Here is a 21,428-nt window from a genome sequence, read left to right as displayed (position 1 = left end):
CCTCCATCCCCACCCCCTTTCCGTTTCTTCCCCCTTCCTTTTGTTTTTTCCAATAATTTATATAGATTTTTCTTTTCCCACCTATTTCCATTATTTTTAAATCTTTTATGCCCTGCTAGTCTTTCCACCCCACCCCCACTAGAGCTATACCTTGTGTGTCCTGCCATCCATTCTTAATTAGCACATTCGTTTAGATAATATCACCTCCTTCAACACCTCTGTGTTCTTTTGTTCTTTTGTCTGTGACATCTTTTGATTATCTCCTCCTATCACTGCTTGCTTGTCCCTACAACCACACCACCCCCCCACTTCTCTCCCCCACCCAACCCCCACCTTAAACCAGCTTATATTTCACCCCTCTCCTTAGATTCACTCAGTTCTGTTGAAGGGTCATGAGGACTCGAATCGTCAACTCTTTTCTTCTCCGCCGATACTGCCAGACCTGCTGAGTTTTTCAGGTAATTCTGTTTTTGTTTTGGATTTCCAGCATCTGCAGTTTTTTGTTTTTATATATTTTTATGCCAGTGAATGTCTGCTGTCCTGGAAGCAGCCATGATGCTTTCACCTGAAGCAGCCTTATTTCCAAGAGGAACAAGAGGCAAGAGGGAACTGCTCATTGACAAGGGATAGACACTGCCCATATGGTTGATGAGCACCTCAACCCGCCACCGCCGCCCCCCCCCCCCAACAATCCCCTCTACCATACAACAATGGGCATATAATGAAAGTCATGCAGACACCAGAAATATTGTGGAGCAGACAATCATTGTTCCCAAACAATAGTTCCATTGTCTAGAAGAATTGTGGGGAAGATCTACTGTACATATTAGGGAAGTGTTCAAGCTGTGATGGTCTGCTGCAAGTCCAAAACATTACCATCATAAAGATGCAGCCAAAACATTTGTAGGCTACCTTGGGAGGAGGAGCAGGAGGATGTGGAGGAGAAGAAAGTGAAAGAAGGAGGATGAGAAGGAGATAGGGAGGATGCAGCTAGGACACCTTCACATCAAAGAGGCTGTCTGAGAGTGCCTGCTCAGACTTTGTTTCACTTAAGGGAACATCTCTTCACAACCATGTCTGCAGCAATCCTCATCTAATCCATATTGTGCTCCCCACCACGACGTCCTCTTGGTCAAGATCCTGCAATAAAGGTCACTAATGTTATGATCCCATTTGATGTTAATAATGGGCAAGTCAGATCCCAGAGTGAAATCTGGCTTGATAGACTCTAACTTTGTTTGTTTTAGAAACCGTGGAGAAAACTTACTGAACAAATTCACAAGAGTCTGCTGATGAACTTTTAACACAAAGAATAAAACATTTATTAGACAAGAAATTGAACTATATTACACCAGACAAAAATGTTGGAAAGATCTTAATATGAACACAAGAGTATGATTCAAATATTCACTATTCCTTCAGCCCAGCTACATCTTTACAGGCATATAAAAATTCAGAAAGATAAAACAGTTTACTATATCTATCCTATACTCTAATATTCAGGGTAAGTATGAGGTACATGTGAATTAAAAGGCAAATGGTGGTCAAACACATTACATTCCGAAGTGAATGACTGATGCAACCAAAGTACATTCCATGGATTTCTCAACAAGCCACCCACACGTTTGTCACAATGTGAGCCAACCAGTCTCACTGAAATTTTGTCTTCCTAATGAAGGTCTCCCATTTCCACCTTTAAAGATCTCACCTTGGAATTCTCTCCAAACATTGTTCCCACTTGGATGGTTTCAATAAGGATCCATCTCCAGGGTTTCAATCTCCCCTTCCGAGATTCCTTTCCTCGGGATCTCCACGTACAATCAAACTTTACCTTCTAAGAACAATTTCAGATCTCCTGTCACGCCTAGCAAAACATCACTGGTCCAAAAGGCCCATAGTAAGGAGTCACCAACCTTCGACTGCCTCCTCAGATTGTTAGGGTTTGACTCAAGCCTGCTTCACTACAAGTCTGCTCCCTGCAGCCTCTTTCTTTAACTTTTTCTCTGCTCCTGTTATTTATCTTGACTCAGTAGAATCTATCTCTGATCCCTGTCTTTGTCCCTGCCTGGGACTTTCTTCTGGGACCTTTTTCTGCTCCATTCCTTGGTCTGGCAACTTCTACAGAGACTTCCTCCCTGTCTCCCTCCCTGTGCCTTGCTCTCTGGGACACCTGCTCTGGAATGGTGCTCCCATTCAGGTCACCTGACCTGCAGCTTCTTTTCCTTCTGCATAGGTGCGCAGATCTGGTTCCCGGCCTAAAAAACGTAAAAAGATTAACTGTGCATATGCGGCTCTTTCTAGCCAGTGCATGCGTGAAAGGCCCAAACTACATTAAAAAACCCCGAACTGTGCATGTGCGGTCACTTCCCAGCCAGTGCATGCGCGGACGTCCCAAGTTCCCGAAATGCAATGACTCATTCAAAACCAAGATAAGTATTGGATTTTGTTACACTAACAATTACCTTTCCATAACATTTTTACTCAACAACACATACACTTATACAAACCAAAATGATCGCCTTTGCACATTTCCTTAGTGTCTGAGTTGTGGGTGCCTTTCCTATGCAGTGCTATCCTAGTGGCTGCAGCATGACTAGTGGAAGGCTGCTGATTTTCACTCAGGGAGAATGAAGATGGCTTTAGAAGTCACCCTAGAGCAGCCCTGGGCCCAACAGGCATGGCTTCGGACTGCATCTTAGCATGAGTGGCAGTGGTCTGGGCTGGCTAGCTGACAGACAATAGCAAGAGCTCTGGTGGAGTGGCATTTAGGAGCACGAATACTGTCATTGTGAGAGAGTGCAGCAGGATTGCATTTGGCAGAGCCACTGCCAATCCCACCGAGTGGCACCTCACCAATCCCAGTAATCTGTTTGAGCACAGCTTGTTGGACTGCCACAAGAGCCTGCATGCCCCATTGAGTACTGAGATCCACAGCCAGATGGCAGCAATCTCAGCTGGTACAGCAGCAGGCTGAAATTTCATGGTAACAGCATGGATCTCTTGATATCTGCCTGAGTTTCCATTGCAGAACTGAGATGTTGGGTGGCTTCTGCCTCTATTGCAATGAAAGCTGAGGCGTGGCCACCAGATGCTGCATTATTGATGGGTCTGCAAGCATTGCCATGAGGTTGATCACCGCTTCCACAGTGGGAAGGATGGACTCCAAACATAGTGCATTGCTCTGCGCCACATTGAAGCCAGGCTCCTTCACATTCTTTGATGGTGATAGGAAGCTGCCTAGCAGCCCAGTACATCCGCATTCCTTTGCATACTTTTCAACATTCTCGTACATCACCACATCATAGTCCTTATCTGAGTCCCCTGTTGCAGACTTTATCTGTGACCTTGCTCTCCGGGGAGCTGGAACATAAGCTATCCTTTCCTGCTGACCTTGTTTCAGCGCGATCATGCCCAGTGATGTGCAGATATTGACTATAGTAGCCTCTAAAGCTCACATAGTGCCAGTACCTGAGCTGGTGACAGCAATTGTCAGATTAACTGTCAGTGTTTCTACATCAGTGGTGTGGTGTTGATCTTTCACTATTCCTCCTGAGCATGCTGTGACTGGGTAGACAGTTCTTGGGTGTCTGAATACAGAAAATCAGAAGGAGATATTTAAGATGAAGGAAGAGGGCTTGAGGTAGAAAACAATATGCCCAAAGATTATACATGCCACACAAGTGCCAGGCAATGACTATCGCCAACTAGAGAAAAGCAAATCATCTCCCTTTGACATTCAATAGCATTGGAGTGGTAGCATCCACCATCTTGTAAGATGATGGTTTGTGTCGTGGTGGTCAACTCTGTGTTAAGCATTGTCAGTTGTGGCTCAGGTCCCATTCTGGCATCATTGTCTCTGCTGCATTTGCTGTAGAGGAGGGCACTGGGTTGACAAAGTGCAAGAATACCTGGCCTGTTTTCTTTGGGCCCTCTTCTCAGCCAGCTGATATTTTTCATTTCTGATCACCCTTTCCAATGCTCTTGCAAACAGTCAGCCTCCAGAGGTCAGGCCAGCAGGGACTATCCCCCAGTTGTCAGTGTCAATGTCCGCCATCTTCATATCTCACTTTTAGATTTCCTTGAAGCGGAGGTTTGGGCGCCCAGGAGGTCGTGACCCGGTGGTCAGTTTGCCATCCAGGAGGTCTTTGAGCATACAGCCATCACCAATCCGATAATATGGTTGGCTTAGCAATGGAGTTGGCTGTTGGAATTAGCATGTTCCAGGGCCTCTAATTTGGTGAACTTGACCTGCTAAAAGATGCCAAGGATACATCTGGGACTTATGCCTAGCAAAAGTTGTCCAGGTCTCACCACTGTAGAGGAGTGCACTGAGGATGCAGGTTTGGTAGACTCGCAATTTTGTGTTCTCAGTCAGGTTGCTGTTGTTCCACATTCTCTTACTCAGCTTTTGTGGCGCATGTGTTGATTTCAGCATCATTTAACAGGTTGCTGGTAATTGTGGAGCTTAGGGATGTGAAACTATCAACATTCAGTGTCACATTGTCAATATTGATAGATGCCAGTATGACAACATTCTGGACCATGACATTTGTCTTTCTCTTTACAGGTGTGAAAGAGTCTGTCTATTTGCTGGTGTGGAATGCTAGTGCAGCATAGAGTCAGTGTAGACCAACTCTCTGATGAAGACTTGACGCACACTTGTCTTGGATCTCAGGTGAGCAAGGCTGTAGATACCCTCTGTATATGACCTGAAGGCATATAATAGCAGCAAAGCGAAGAATATGCAAAAGAGTGTCAGTGCCAAAACTCAACTCTGTTTGACCCCATTGGGGATCTCAAAGGGTGCTGATGTTGGCCCGGCATAGCTGTCCTTACCCATCATTCTGTCAGAAGATATCACATTGAGCTGCTTTTGCAGGAAATCAATTTTTCCAGAAATTTAAGGCTGCCTCTGCTCACATGGTCAAATAACTTGGTGAGATCAAAGAAGGCAATATATAGAAGTCTCTTTTGTTCATGGCATTTCTCTTGCAGATGCCGAACTGAGAAGATCAATTGTCGACCTTCCAGTTATGAAACCACACTCGGATTCAGCATAGATGTTTTACTGTCAGGATCTGCAGTCTGACAAAGGCAACACGGACAACATGGGTATTCAATGGAATTACCATTGTTAAATCCTCCATCATTAGCATCTTGGGGGTCACTATTGACCAGAGGTTTACCTGGACCAGCCATATAAATGCTGTGGCTACAAGAGCTGGTCAGACACTAGGAATTCTGTGGAAGGTAACCCACCTCTTGTCATCCAAAGCCTGTCCAACATCTACAAGGCACAAGTCAGGAGTGATACTCAGTGCAGGCACAGCATGCTTCAGGTACATTGCTTCTGACAGCAACATGTAGCTGAAGTTTCAATGAAGGTCGTGTTCAGGATCGGTGGTGGGTTGGTCTGCAATTTGGCGCTGTCATCTGTTATGTGGGTGTGGCGCTACAACCCCGACCCTGAGCCATTTTTAGAGAGGCTGAGTCTGGTCATGAATGGCTACAATTTAGATCAAATTAATTTAATCAAATTAATCAAATAATACTGCTCCCAATGCAGTCTCCTCTACATTGGGAAGACTAAACGCAGATTGGGTAACCGCTTTGCAGAACACCTTCAGTCTGGCCACAAGCATGACCCAAACCTTCCTGTCGCTTGCCATTTCAACACACCACCCTGCTGTCATGCCCACATGTCTCTCCTTGGCCTGCTGCAATGTTCCAGTGAAGCTCAACGCAAACTGGAGGAATAGCACTTCATCTTCCGACTAGGTACTTTACAGCCTTCTGGGCTTAACATTGAGTTCAACAACTTCAGATCATGAACTCTGTCCTCCATCTTGACTCCTTATTTAATACATTTCTTTAAAATGTCTTTTTTATTTATTTGTTTTTTAACCCTTTTCTCCCACACCCCCACAGGGCCACTTGTCATTTGTTTCCCATATTGTGCTTTCAAAGACCACTGACCCTTGTTCTGCTATTAACACCTTCTATCTTACCTTTATTTGATTCCAAAGTGAATGATAGGTTTGAGGGTATGATGAAGCTAGTGAAGAAGAGGGAACCAAGCAGTTAGGTGGATGGTGTGAGGTTGAAGACTTGAATAACATACTCATTCTGGCAGGGAAGTGAAAGATGGTCACCGAGATGCAGGCGGGTGAGGCTGAAACCAGGAGCTGGATTTTGGAAGCAGGTTGGGATTGGAAGCGGGCAGGTCTGCAAATTTCATGCTGCTGGCCGTTATGCTGGTTTGGTGCCACAATCCTGAGCCCAGGCTGTCTTTGGAGAGGTTAGGTCAGGGTCTGATCAGCTGCCCGCCGGCAAGCAGTGGGTCACTGACTGAAAGCAATTAGGGCTGATTACAGGACCTATTAAGGCAATGCAGGCAAAAGACATCAGCCTGGATCAGCACCAGGCAATCATAGCAGCCTCACGTTGGGAAAGGTGGGGGTGGGCCGTGATTAATCCCTTCACGATCGTGGTCAGGCCACTGTGGTCATTTTAAATTTACAAAAACACTGACCTATTTTTCAGAGATCTCCTCCATGCTGAGGGGCCATGATGAATCAGCAGCTCCCACTTCAGCCGATGGGGCTGTCAATGTGCAGAGCTGGGAGGGGGTGGGGCGACCTCCCATTGGCCCTCCAGCCTCGGGAGCCCACCTGCCATCCTTAATTGGACGTCAAGCCTGCTTCCTGCCATTAATTGGTCTGGCTCTTTCAAAATCTGGATGGCGTGTCTGGAACACACCATGCAGGATTAGGACCTGGAACTGAACCTGCAATCAAGTTCCTGATCCAGAACTGAAAATCCCAGCCCAGAAGTGCTTTTATCAACCAACAGTTTAAGATTGAACATGAGCTTGAACAAAATTCACAAGTCAAACAGGAGATGCTTAAAGATTGGAACAGGGGTTCAGAGGCCTGAGGGAGCTGTACAAGCAGGTGGATAGGCTACTGGTGAGTACAAGCTCAGCATCTCAGCACTGGGGCATGAGCTGTCCTGCAGCACTCCCTGATATAGAAGACCTGCAACAACAGCAAGAGTGGCAAGCCTCTAAATAAAGGGGTAAAAAACAAGCCCAACATTGCCCTCATCCTGATGGCTACCTTTGTGTACGGTTGCATCAAGCTGTGTGTAGACCCTCAGTACACAAACACCAAGTGTCACTACATGCTGAGGTTCTACTTGTCCCTGGTGTTGCGAAAGATGGGTCTGGCCACGCAGCTGCGGAACGCACCAAGTAGTTGGACTGTGCCGTACCACCTGTCCCTTGTGGAAAAATTTATGCAGAGACAAACCTTTGACCACAAGTCCATCAGACAGTGGTCATGACATCCTAGAGACCCTGCGGGAAAAGGAGAGGGTGGATCCTGTTGACGGTTCCCCGAGCAGCCTGTCAAACGCATTTGGCAGAATGCCTCATCGCCAGAACTTTCCAACAAGCACCAAGCTGTAGCTTGCCTGGTGGTGAGAAAGGCCCTCCCCATCAGATCTTTCCTACACAGCAGGAGTCTCACCCCCTCTGCATGTTGCCCTCAAGCTGGCGATGGTGAGGAAGAGACCACTGGTCACCAGCCTGTGGAATGTGCAAAGAAGGTCTGGAGAGAGATGCAGTGGTTTTTTGTTGAGGTTGATCCCGAGCAGTGGTGTGACACAGGGCTCTGTGCTCTACAGGCTGTTCCCAGCTACACACACTGAGACAAACATTAACTGCAGCTGGAGGATCATCAACGCGGTGAAAGACGCTCTTTGGTCTGCCCGAAATTTGTTGGTCTTCCAGTGCAAAGAGTTATCCCTGACCGAGTGTTGCAGACTTGGACCTTATATTCCAAGGTCCAGTACTACATGCTGAGGGATGCACTAAAGCTTGGGGCAGGCACTGCAAAGGTGCAATGGGGAAAGGTCACTGGCTAAGACCTTTCTGCCATAATGCACCAAGGGGCTGAGAATTGTATAGACCCCTCAGGCTGTACAACTCACAATGAATGTATGTAGTGAATACTAAACATATCATAATTGTATTGAAGCACCTCAGAGTGCAACAGGGTGTATGTCAATAACTCCATTATCATTGCAGTCTTACTATCTGTAATGACCATATTGAAATGACTGAAATATTCATTGATTGTATTGAAGCACCTCATGATCCATGTGTAATGTGATGGCTATTTAGATATGTTTTGTAATGTTCTTTCAGATATTTTATGAATAAAGTATATTTTTCCAAAAAAAACAACAGCAAGAGGTAAACTTTTGCACGCAACATTCCCATTATTACTAATAACATAGGCAGTTTCAATGTTAAATGCTGACATAAAGCAATAGCTAAAATCATTTCATAAAATTTTAATATGTGGGTACAACTTTATTACTATATTTATGCATAATATATATATTATTAAAAAGTTTTATATATGGCATGCATCAACTTACATTTTTGTTGTCAGGGTTTTTAAAAATTCTGTCATGGGATGTGGGCATCACTAGCAAGGCAGCATTTCTCTGCCATCCCTAATTGCCCTTGAGAAGATAGTGATGAGCCACCTTTTGAACAACTATAGTTCCCCTGGTGCAGGTACATCCACAGTTCTGTTAGGAAGGGAGCTCCAGAGTTTTGAACCAGCGACAGTGAAGTAATGGCGATACAGTTCTAAGTCAGGTTGGGCTGGGGCTTGAAGTGGAACTTGCAGGTGGTGGTATTCCCATGGGCAGGATGTTCCCCCCATCGGGGGGGGGGAAGCTGAAGTGCGGGCACGCACAGGTGTGCCTCCGATCAACGCCCCTGATCGGGGGCGTGGTGCCATTTTATGTGGGCGGGCCTTAATTATGACATCCGCATTGAAGCACTATGCACTCCCTGTGCAGATGGGGTGGAATCCCTAAACCTGAGAGTGCACTCTTTTGCGCATGTACACGAAAGATCGCACTCATCTCCCTGAGGCTAAATGCTGCCTCAGGGAGATCGCCACTACTGTCAAAAATATTAAAAATAGAGAAAAAATAACTCCCTGACATGTCCTCTCATGTGACAGTGGGACATGTCCATAATTTTTTAAAAAACTTTAACTAAATTTTTTAAAACCTACATGCCACCCGTGGATGAGGTTTATGCTTTTTCTAATTCCCGCCAGGGCTCCTGGCCTGCCCGCCAACTTTAAGGTTGGACGGGCAGGTCCATTAATTAGCTTAATGACTCTGTCAATGGCCTCAACTGGCCATTGACAGGTCAGCGGGCACACAGCTGATTTTGCTGCGCCCCTGCCTACCTGAAAATTTAAATGGGGCGCAGTGACATTGGGAGTTCCGCCTGACATCACCGCGCATCATTTACCCGTCGGCGAGCAGGCTCCGCCCACTCCTCCCCCCCCACTCGCCAACAGGAAAATCCTGCCCCATGTGTCTGCTGCCCTTGTCCTTCTAGGTGCTAGAGGTTGTGGGTTAGGATTGTGCTGTCAAAAGAGCTTTGTGAGTTGCTGCAGTATATGTGTATGGTATTTACTGCTGCCACTGTGCATTGGTGGGGGAGGGAGTGAATGTTTAAAGTTGGAGGACAGAGTGCCAATCAAGCAAGCTGTTTTGACCTGGATGGTGTCAGGCTTCTTGAGTGTTGTTGGAGCTACACATATCCAGGCAAGTGGAGAGCTTTCCATCACACTCCTGACTTGTGCCTTAGAGATGGTGGACAGACTTTGGGGAGTCAGGAAGTGAGTTGCTTGCCTCAGGGTTCGTGGCCTTTGACCTGCTCCTGTAGCCACAGTATTTATATGGCTAGTCCAGTTCAGATTCTGGTCAATGGTAACCCCCAGGTCATTGATAGTGGGGGATTCAGTGACGGTAATGAGTTGAATGGTGATACTTTTATTTCAATTTTGAAACAGAATGCCAAGTTAATTAGTGTGTAGAACCTTGGTATCATTTCAATAACCTAATAAAATCAGAGAACATTTGTGACTAGATGACAATTAGGAACTGCTCTGAGCATATGTGGTAGCTAGCAGGCAAATATGAATGACAAAGCTCTGAAAGTTTACAAATTGTAGGCAAGATGTTTTAAGAGACTTATGGAAAACAGCTTAGGATGAGATAAGAAAGATAATTTAAAAGATTGGTTGATAAAATACAGAAGGCATTCGTAAAAGGTCTAGAAGCTCATGGTGGTTGGATAACATAAAGATAGATTTTAACTCCATGATTCAAGCAAAGAACTTGATGCTCCATTGGATAATTTATATTATGAAAAACTTTTATTGGACAGTGAGGTTCAGTCAGTGTAATATCCTGTCTACTATTAGATATATGGAATGATTGGTAAAGAAGCCGCTTTCGGCAATCAGAGGGAAAAGTGACCTGGTCAGTCACTGAAGAGACTATAATCAACATAAAGTAGCCGTTTACAAATTATGTAATTTCTTGTATCAATGGCAAGCCAGTCCATTGTAGTACAGAGCATTGTAGTGATTTTGATTTTTGATGTCTGGTAACCTAATAAATCTTAACATCTAACTCAGATGTTCTTGTATGTTCCTTTCTTTCACTTCTCTGATTTGAAGAAAAGTAAATAGACTCAATTTTTACACTATTACATAATCACCTAGTGAGAATGAATGATATAAGCTTTTTAGCTAACTGTGGAGTGTGCAATATTTCTCTGAGTTAGCAGATACTTTCTTATATTTTGAAATTCTAATTCTAGCATTTTTCATTTTAGTAGATCATCAATTATATTTCTAAAATAATAAAAATTCTGTCCAGCTTTGGGCAGAATAAAATGAGTTGAAGTACTTTTCATAGACAAGTCACAATTTCACTTTTCTCCTCAACTGATTTTGAATGACTCATCCATGTGCCCAGTGACCTAGGCAATGTCACATTAGGTTAAAGGAATACATTTATTCCATCTATTTAAAGTATTAGTCACTTTATATTCTCAAGGTGATAGGAATTCAACCCACCAGTGGCCCACCCTTCCCTTCCACTGATGTAAGACTTTACTCAAGTTAAGTTGACAGGCTGGAACATTATGTTTGCCATCTCTCACTTTGAGTGCATTATCATCATTCCGGGATGGATTTGCCATTGACCAGGAACTGAACTGGACTAGCCATATAAATACTGTGGCTACAAGAGCAGGTCAGAGGCTAGGAATCCTGTGACAAGTAACTCACCTCCTGACACCCCAAAGCCTGTCCACCATCTACAAGACACAAGTCAGGAGTGTGATGGAATACTCCCCACTTGCCTGGATGAGTGCAGCTCCCACAACACTTAAGAAGCTTGACACTGTCCGATACACAGTAGCAGCAGTGTGTACCATCTACAAGATGCACTGCAAGAATTCACCAAGGCTCCTTCGGCAGCACCTTGCAAATCCACAACCACTACAAAGGACAAAGGCAGCAGATAGGTGGAAACACCACCACCTGGAAGTTACCCTCCAAGTCACTCACTTGCCCTTTCAGTGTCACTGGGTCAAAAACCTGGGTCTCTCTTCCTAACAGCACTGTGGGTGTCCCTACACCACATGGACTGCAGCGGTTCAAGAAGGTAGCTCACCACCACCTTCTCAAGGGCAACTAGGGATGGGCAATAAATGCTAGCCCAGCCAGTGAAGCCCACATCCCATGAATAAATAAAAAAAAGAATCAGTTGAGTTATCTTCAAGATATTTTTTAAACAATGGTTAAATACCCTTTCAGAGCTACCCATGGGGGAATTTTTAACTCAGGGCCAGCTTGTAGAGTTGTTGGATGGGCACCCTTTCCCTCCAATTTGAGGGCAGGGCTTAATGGACATGTTGCACACTCTGAACAGCCGATTGTCTTTGGAAGTCATGATCATGAAGGGAAAGGAAGCCACATGTGATTGTTGCTGACTTTATTGTGGGGAAAGGAGGTGCGCTACCCACAAAAATCATTTTAGGTTTTCACTTTTTGCACCTTCATTTTCTTGACCAGCAGATTGTGATTTTGTTAGCAGTAATAGAAAAAAAAAGCCAATCAAAATATGCCTGAAACGCTGATTCTTTAATGTTTCTTAAGCAACTAAAGAGCATCTGAATAGATATAAATGTCAAACGCTCATTGATCCAGCTGCAGATTGGATACATTTTTTGTGGAAAATGGGTAAATAATCCCAACAACACCAAAGGTCTAAGTGACTCTGGTAAGCTCTGTTGTGTAGAAAGGTGAACAGAATTTTGAATGTTTTTTTATTATGAGCAAGTTTTGCTGTGAAACTTCCATAACCTAGAAGTAAAGTGCTGACTACAACTTGTCAATGAATCCAATGGATTATAAAATGGAATATAGAGTTATAAAATGGGTTTTCTTATTATTTAAAACTTATTATTAATACTGAAACACAGTAATTTTTGGAAAGCTTCCTATATGATACTTGTGCATAAATAGTCATTGTGCTAAAGTGTTATTGGAAATTGCAGTAAGCTGATGACATGCAGCAAATTATATGGGTCCTGGTCCATTGATGTTCAGGGACCAGTTTCCGGAAGTAGTTCCAGATCATTTGAGGATATGACAGCTTGCCAAAGAGACTTTTGAGGCGGTTAGGATAATGAACTCAGCACTTTGCGATTGTATAGCTTTCAGGGTGATCAAAGGAAGTGTTAAGAGCTCTAAAAAGAGATTATAAATAAAATTGAAAAGGATTGTTCAGTTCTCAGAAAAATAAGTTATCAACTTATTAAGAGAAATAGAGTGGTAAGGGGGAATGAGGACATATTGAAGAAGCATGCAAGCAAGGTTATCATGGATGATAAGGAAATGACAGACTGGTTAAAGCTCAGAAGAAGCTGCCTTTCAGGAGCCAGGAACCTCTTGTTAATAAAAACAGAAAGTGCTGGAAAAACTCAGCAGGTCTGGCAGCATCTGTAGAGTAGAAACAGAGTTAACTTTTCAAGCCCAATATGGCTTCTTTGAAACCATCTTGCATCCACAAATAGCAGGGCAAACCATCCAAAACCAATTCCCCTTTTAACAACTTCAAAACTCCAGCATCAGAATGTCTTCCCTTCCCATAGTAAATTTACTGAGTCAAGCCTCACAGCACCGTAACAATTCTTCAAAATTTCACATTGCTGTCTTTTGATGAAAGAAGCTTATCTACAAGACACACCTAGTAGGGCACCCATAATGGTGGTACAGTTTCCTCATATACATCATCGTGTGGCAAATATATTCAGATTTTCCTCATGCGTGCTTACAAAAGATACAGCACTGCAAGGGTCCTGAGCAATCATAGCAGCAAGTTCATGGGGAGCACTGTTCGGTGGGAGATCCAGCAATGTGGGTTCCATGCATATTTCTAATTGACTGTGCTTCTTCTCTGGTTTCTCTTCGAGCATTAAGACCAGTAAGATTAGTTACGTTCATCCTTTTTCAATAGCACTCAAAAGATCCAGGCACTTTGGGGAACTTATTCTTCATGAACAATCCCCATTCTTTTCCTCACCTGTTCATTATAGCTGCTCCCAGTGTTAAATGCCTCCAGGGCAGCTGTCAAGATCTTGGGGGGGATTCCCCCCTCCAACTTTTTAGTTGGGGGGGAGGGGGATTGGGTGGCACCCCATTAAATCCAGCCGCATGTGTTTATCTAGGTTCCCCTTAAACACATCTATACCATTCACCTCAGCTAACCCTTGTGCTAGCAGTTTCCACATTCTACCCATTCTCTGCATAAAGATGTTTCTCCTGAATTCCTTTTTCAATATATTGCTGATTACCTTATTTTATGGCACCATGCTTTTGAATTTCCCCACAAGTGAAACATCTTCTGTACATCTTCACTAATAAACTACTTCATAACTTTATCAATCTCCACCAGGCCACCATTGGATCTTCTCTTTTCTCGAGAAGAATTCAGCCTGCTCAATCTTCCTCGATACTTATAACTTCTCAGTTCTGGTATCATCCTTGTAAATCTTGTCCGCACCTTCGCTAGTGCCTCTATATTCTTTTTATAATGTGGAGACCAGCGCTGTGCACAGTACGTTATCTCTTGTCAATGAACGCCAAAGGTACAAAGAGAATCTGCAGTCCTTCAATTTAGAAGCACTAAGGGCTCATCAGGGGGGTTTTCTGTTACAAATGGGCATTGAAGATTCCTATCTTAGCAGTGATAATTTTCAAGTGCTGTGAATAGTGAAGATAGAACTAATCTCATAGATTAGTTTTTCAACACTATTGGTTGCCATGAAGGTAAAGATGAGGGTGGAGACAATGTGTTGATTTCAGCTGTGGTGTTGAGGTGATTTCAGAGCCTGATGCAAGTCATCTTACCACTCATGTCAGATGGAACTTTTTTTATATCTATTAGATCTTTCATGACGATTCCTTTGAAGGTCGGTGAATCAGCAAATCCTTTCTATAAAGGCACAATGTGAAAATCTGAGGAAGGATTGGCAACTGTCAGTGTTCTGCATGAAAAACAATCATTTGATGAGGAGATACATGTCCATCCATCACAGAAAATTGACTTTGGCAGTCTTGACAATGTTTAAGGCCTTCAACTAGATGTGATTCTGTCAGTTGTAGTGGATGACAAATTCACAGTTTGTTGAAGTATCCTCATATGTCAAGTTGTTCTTCCCAAAAGAGAATTGTTCCAAAAGGAAGGGATTTGATAATAACCTTTGCAGAAAAAAAAATTGTGGTAAGGTCAGAATCCTGAATTAATTTGCATGTTGCTGAACTGGAAGCACTCAATAATGGAACCTGGGGTTGGGGAGAAATGAACTAATAATCAAACAGGCTACCTGTCTTTTAAAATGCCAAATCATATTTCCTCTAGTGCTTTCATGTTGACACCTTCTGTAATGTCAATCATGTGACTTCCATCTGGACAACTGGCAAATCCTGTATTGTGTACAGAATACTAAATGAGGAAGGATGAAGGAATTAATACATCAAGAAATTGCTCAGAGCGGCTCCTGATCCAATGACATTAATTGGCCGGAAGTGCAGGATTTACAGTTCCTGTGAAGTAGTGACAGCAGAGCAAGAGAATTATGACCATGTTATGTGAATTTTGCTTAATTTAATTAATCATTAGAAAATGTGCTGGAGTCCTTGACCATGCATGCGTTCCACATGATGGACAAAAGGAATTTTAATAAGGACCTATTTTATTGACTATTTGCTGCATGGTATTTCTACAACTGTGGCTGACTGCTGATTTTTAATTCAAAGGTTTTTTTTTAAATTGTGGATTGATAGTTTCATTTTTGGTTGTCAGATATTTATAGCTATTCATTTGTGGTTCATTGCTATTTTATGAATGACAGTCAAGACAGTTAGGTGCAGTTTTTTTTTAAATTATACGTTACGATCCCCATAGAAATCAATAACTTTTAAAAATGAAATTCAAACTTGCAGTTAATAGTTGAATGGGATGCACAAGCTTTTATGTTTTAAGGCTTTTACTGTAACATACGGCTAAAAGCACTGTTGACTAAACACTATTTTTGTAGGCAACTTGTAAGTCAGATTGTAAACAGTTGTGCTTTAAACTGTCCAGTTACTTCCAAGAAAAAAGACAGTTGGATGTCTCAAGGTTAGTTAACCAAGATGTCTACCTGGATATAAAGCCCATGTGATTCACGTCACCATTGAGATATACTTTGAGAGGGGAATGGTCAGAGTAAAACTGTTCCATTTTTACATTTTAGCACAACTGAGAAAACATGCTTCACAGGTGTAGTTTTTACAGCCCTTTAAATAGACATTCAATTCTCCCAAAATCAGTCCAAAGTGATTCTTAGCTCCTTAGCTTTTCTTATCTCAGTCTGGTAACTTGTAATCTCAGAGCTGTCCATCAGAGTGAGCGTTTGTTTTTTCCCTGATGATTGTCCCTCTAGCAAATCTTCCAACATCATCTCAAATTCTCACAAATTTGGTCTTTCAATCCAAGTGCAATCTCCCACCCACATTCCTGCACAGTGAACCATAGAGACTTTCAGCTTCTAGCAGCTCTCTCTCTCCCAGATCCAAATGGACTAACCTTGTCTGTAAGTTTACAGGGATAAATTAGACCATTCCTCTCTCAAAGTATATCTCACTGGTGACGTGACTCATATGGGCTTTATATCCAAGTACACATTTTGGTTAACTAACCTTGAGACACACAGCTGTCTTTTCTCTTGGAGGTAACTGGACAGTTTAAAGCACAACTGCTTACAATCTAACATGCTCAATACTTTTCTGGGACTTTGGACACTCACAGTTAGCACACAGGCTGCCGCCATTGCCTCCATGGGTAAATAACTTGTACCTCCTTCCTGCTAAAACAATCTGGGCTCCGTTTAATCTCTAACAATCAACCCTCGCAGGCTTGCTGTCAGATAATCTCAGAAGAGGTCATATGACCCCCCTATATTTTACTTTTAAGTAAAGGCATAGTCCAAAAATATAGCAATGCTATAAACCTCATAATAGTAACAGAATGTAAATAAAAAAGTGCAAACCCAAAGTGTGAGGGACACAGACCTGCCCAATATTATGATATTAGGGATATTAGGCCCTGGATGGTATCAAGCTTCTTGAAAGGTGTTGCAGCTCCACTAATCTAGGCAATTCTATTCTACGTCTGAATTAAGGCTAGTAGAAGGTGTAGACACTTTCAGGCATCAGGAGACGAGCCATTCTTCAGAGCCCATTCTTGTAGTTACATTGTTAATTTTGCTTATTCATTTAAGCTCTAGTGAACCCCAGCATGTTGGAGCACTTGAGATCAGTATTACTTCTAAAGGTGAAGGGAAGTTTGCTGGGCTTTATTTGTTGGCCAAGGTCATTGCCTGTTGCTTGTGTGGCACAACCATTACCTGTTGCTTGTCAGTTCAAACTTGAATGTTAACTAAGCTAAAGAATGTTGTAAACTAGCATGAGCTGATCTATTATTGAGGATTTGTGAATGGAGATGAATAATTGGACACGCACTTTTGAAATGTTTAACAAAATGATTCCGAAGAGATTTCATGACAATGAATCAGACCTGTTTTGGCAGTGTTCTTTTTAAAATGACTTTGGAGCTTGCTTCTAGTTAACAAAATAGAGATGTTAGAGTTATAACTGTGAGTAAGAAACTGGTTGGACCCATGTAGGGTAATAAAGCTCCACCTATGACTTAGATGTTGACTTTAAAAAAAACATTATCTTTGATAGATTTATGTCTTTACCTCAAAGCATCAAAGTATTCCTCAGCTTGTAATAATTTCTTATTACCAAAGCCAGTTCACAATTACTGTAAATCATATGGTGAAAAAGAGATTGCTGTGCATTAACAAATCATCTTTAGCAGAATCTGCATCCTTCAGGGAGTAATCTTTAATGTACAATTCCCAAAGTTCCACAGTCTTTATGAAATATAGTCAGAAGTTATGTATCTCTGTTGAACTGATGAATTTGCTTTTGCTGCTGTGCCTTCCCTATAGACCACTGACATTCTGTGTTATTGTTCTTAAACCTTGTGGTTGTTCATCTCAGAATGTGAAAACCTCTTAATAGGCAGTATTACTGAAATAACTCAACTGGTTTATTCACAATGTCTCAAATATGCAGAAATTGACAACTGTGTGAAAATTATTTGAATAATAATTGTATTCATTAATTATTTACAATCTACCTTAATCACACATTTATTAAATAGTTAAAAGTTTTTAGAGTGGTGAATGGGCAATATAATTAATCAATATTACTGCCAAGAAAAATGCACTCTTACTATCTTAATGATTTTTGTAAAATGTTCAGATCATTGAAGGTTAAAGGTGCAATTTTCCTATCTATAAACACAGTGGCAGGGGTTACTTTTGTACCCAAAAGTGAGTGGATTTGGGTTAGGTGGGAAGAAAACAAATTTTAAATTTCAAGCTCAATATGTCATTGGGAAAACGTTGGAGTCTATTATAAAGGATGTAATAGCACAGCCTTTAGAAATGATTAATATAATCAAGCAGAGTCAGCATGGCTTCATGAAGGGGAAATCAAGCCTAACACATTTATTAGAATTCCCTGAGGAGGTAACAAGCAGGATAGATAAAGGGGAACCAGTAGATGTAACATATTTGGATTTCCAAAAGATATTCGCTAAGGTACCACACATAAGGCTACTTAATAAGATAAGAGCTCATTGTGTTGAGGGTAGTATATTAGCATAGACAGAAGATTGGCTAACTAACAGAAGACAGAGAGTTGGGATAAGGGGGGCATTTTCAGGATGGCAAACCTGTAACTAGTAGAGTGCCACAGGGTCAATGCTGGGGCCACAATTATTTCCAAAGAGCTGAATTTTTCCATCAGCAAGGGGGCGAAGCCTGCTTGCTGACATGAAAATGACACGGGATGACGTCAGGATGAATCCCCGACATCATCCCGCCCCATTTAAATCTTCAGGAAGGCAGGGGCACAGCGTGATCAGCTGTCCGCCCGTTGACCTGTCAATGGCCAATTGAGGCCACTGACAGAATAATTAAAACAATTAAAGGGCCTGCCCGTGCAACTTTAAGGTTGGCAGGCAGGCCAGGAGCCTCGGCGGGCTTCTGAAAAAACATGAAACCTCATCCACCGGTGGGATGAGGTTTCATGTCGGTTTTAAAAAGGCTTATTGAACTTTTTGCGCAATTTATTAACATGTCCCATCTCGTGTGACATTTTCACATGATGGGGACATGTTAAGGATATTTTAATTTTTCTATTTTTAATGTTTGTACAAGTGTAAGCGATCTCCCTGAGGCAGCACTTAGCCTCAGCGAGATGTGCGCATGCGCGAAAGAGTGCACTCTCGCTTTTGGGGAATCCCCCCCAGCCCCGCATAGGAAGCGCATAGCACTTCTCAGCAGACGTCACTCTGGGCGAGCCTTAATTGGCCCGCCCACTTAAAATGGCAGTGGGGCCTGCTTCTCCGGCGGGAATCAGCTCCCCGCCTACCAGAGATTGAGTCAGGCCCATCTCCCCGCCAGGCAGAAAATTCTGCCCAACATATATTAATGACTTGGATGAGGGTAGTGAATGTACTATCGCCAAGTTTGCAGATGACACAAAGCAAAAACTTGGCAGATTAGATATAATGTGGGAAAATATGAAATGATGCACTTTGGCAGGAAGAGTAGAAGAGCTGAATGTTATTTAAATGGAGGAAGACTGCAGAAAGCTGCAGTACATAGGGATTTGGGGGTCCTTGTGCATGAATCCCAAAAGCTAGCATACAAGTTCAGCAGGTAATAGGGAAGGCAAATGGAATGTCGGCCTTTATTTCAAAGGGAATGGAGTATAAAAATAGGGAAGTCTTGCTAAAACTATACAAGGCACTAGTTAGACCACGCCTGGAATACTGTGAACAGTTTTGGTCCCCTTATGTAAGGAAAGATATACTGGCACTGGAGGCAGTCCAGAGAAGGTTCACTTTGTTGATCCCAAGTATGGAGGAATTTTATTATGAGGAGAGGTTGAGTAGGTTGGGCCTGTACTCATTGGAGTTTAGAAGAATGAAAGGTGACCTTATTGAAGCATATAGGGCAGAATTTTACATCCCACGGCTGGGCGTGTGCCCAACCTGATCGGGTGTATAATGGTGCGCGATGATGTCAGGCGAGCATCCCGACGTCATTGTGCAGTCGAATGATATTTCAGTCGGCAGGTGCACCCAAGAGTCGGCAGTGCATCTGCTGACAATTAAGAGGCCTATTAAGGCCATTAAATTATTAATTAACAGTGATTTTTCACTGTCTGTGCAACATTACAGATGGGGTGGGTGGGCAAATTGGCCAGGCGGCTTTTGCATTTTTGAGGAAACTTCATCCATAGTTGGGATGAGGTTTCCGACATTAATTTTTTAAAAATAAAAAGGTTCTAACATAATTTTTATTATGTTTCTGTTCATGTGAGTGAATCATAGTCATAGAGTTATACAGCGCAGAAATAGGCCCTTCGCCCCATCGTGTTTGTGCCAGCCATCAAGCACCTATCTATTCTAATCCCATTTTCCAGCACCTGGCCCATAGCCCTGTATGCTATGGCGTTTCAAGTGCTCATCTAAATACTTCTTAAATGTTGAGTCCTATGTGGGGGCATTTTTTTTCTGATTTTTAAAATCTTTATTTTTGATTTTAAAATTCTTTAGCTCCCTGAGGCAGCTCCCTGCCTTCAGGGAGCTTTCAGTGCGAGCAGCCCACACATGCGCAGACTTTTGCACTCGCCCTCCTCCTGCCTGCACCCTGGCAGTGTTGAGCTTCTCAGCACCTTTCATGCTTGGCCAGCCAGCGTGAAATTGTGGTCAGTGACGGGTCGCAGAGTGGATGAGTAAACTGACAATGGTACAGTAAACGAAGGGGTTAGATACAGTTCTCTGCATCACGATCAGAAGTTCCGAAGATGTATTGTCTGCCCAGTGCCAGGGCTCAGGACATTTCCTCATGGCTAGGGAAGAACTCGGGATAGAAAGGGGAGGATCTGATTGTCATGGTCCATATTGGGACCAATGACATTGAGAAGTCTAGGTTAGAGTTCCTGTTTGGGGAATGGCAGGAATTAGGAGCTAAATTAAAGAATAGGACCTCAAGATCATCTGGATTAATAATTTCTAGATTATTAACCAAACCCATATTGGTATGTTGGTGTAGGGATAAGCAGATTCAGAGGGTGACCACATGGCTAAAGGAGTAGCTTGGGAAAGGAGGGTTCCATTTTTTGGGACACTGGTGCAATATTGGGATTGGAAGGAAATGAATCATTGGGATGAACTCTGCCAGAACCAAGCTGGGGCTGGGGATCTTAGAGGAAAAGACAAAAAGAGAAGGCCTTTAAACAAATAAGTTGGGGGAAGGCTCAGGTGAAACAAATAGTGTAGATAATGGCCCAGGTCTTCCAGTCTCCAGAGTACCTCCCAAGATACACTACGGGACCCCTCGGAAGTTCCAACACAATGACTCCATGGGAATTACCCAGGGAATATGAACTTCCGATGGGCTGTTTCCCTGCTTCCTGGATCCTCTGACAAAATCTCCAACCAAGTTAGAGTCGGAGACTACGGAGAGTCCCGACTCACTTACCTAAATAGTTACCCAGGAAATGTTAGACAGTGAAAAACCTAGCCTAATGCATGGGTAACTATACAACTAACCCACCCAATGGCTCACACTGACCCCCCCATGACCCGATGCTCCAATTCCCCGTTGACCCCCTGCAACTAACCCCCGATCCGACCTGACTAGCCCCACCATCCAACTACCCACCTGACCCTCCAACTTCCCCCATGGCCACCCGACTACCTCTTACCCCACAAATCCCCCTGACCTTACCTGACTAGCCCCCGACCCACCAACTCCTCCTGATCTGAGCCATCACCCTACCTACTCTACCCCTTTACCTTACCCATCCTACCCTTCACCCAATCTACCCCCTCACCCAGCC

Source organism: Carcharodon carcharias, chromosome 6 (genome assembly GCF_017639515.1).
Source record: "Carcharodon carcharias isolate sCarCar2 chromosome 6, sCarCar2.pri, whole genome shotgun sequence".
Classification (NCBI taxonomy): Eukaryota; Metazoa; Chordata; class Chondrichthyes; order Lamniformes; family Lamnidae; genus Carcharodon; species Carcharodon carcharias.
This window is presented reverse-complemented; position numbering follows the sequence as displayed.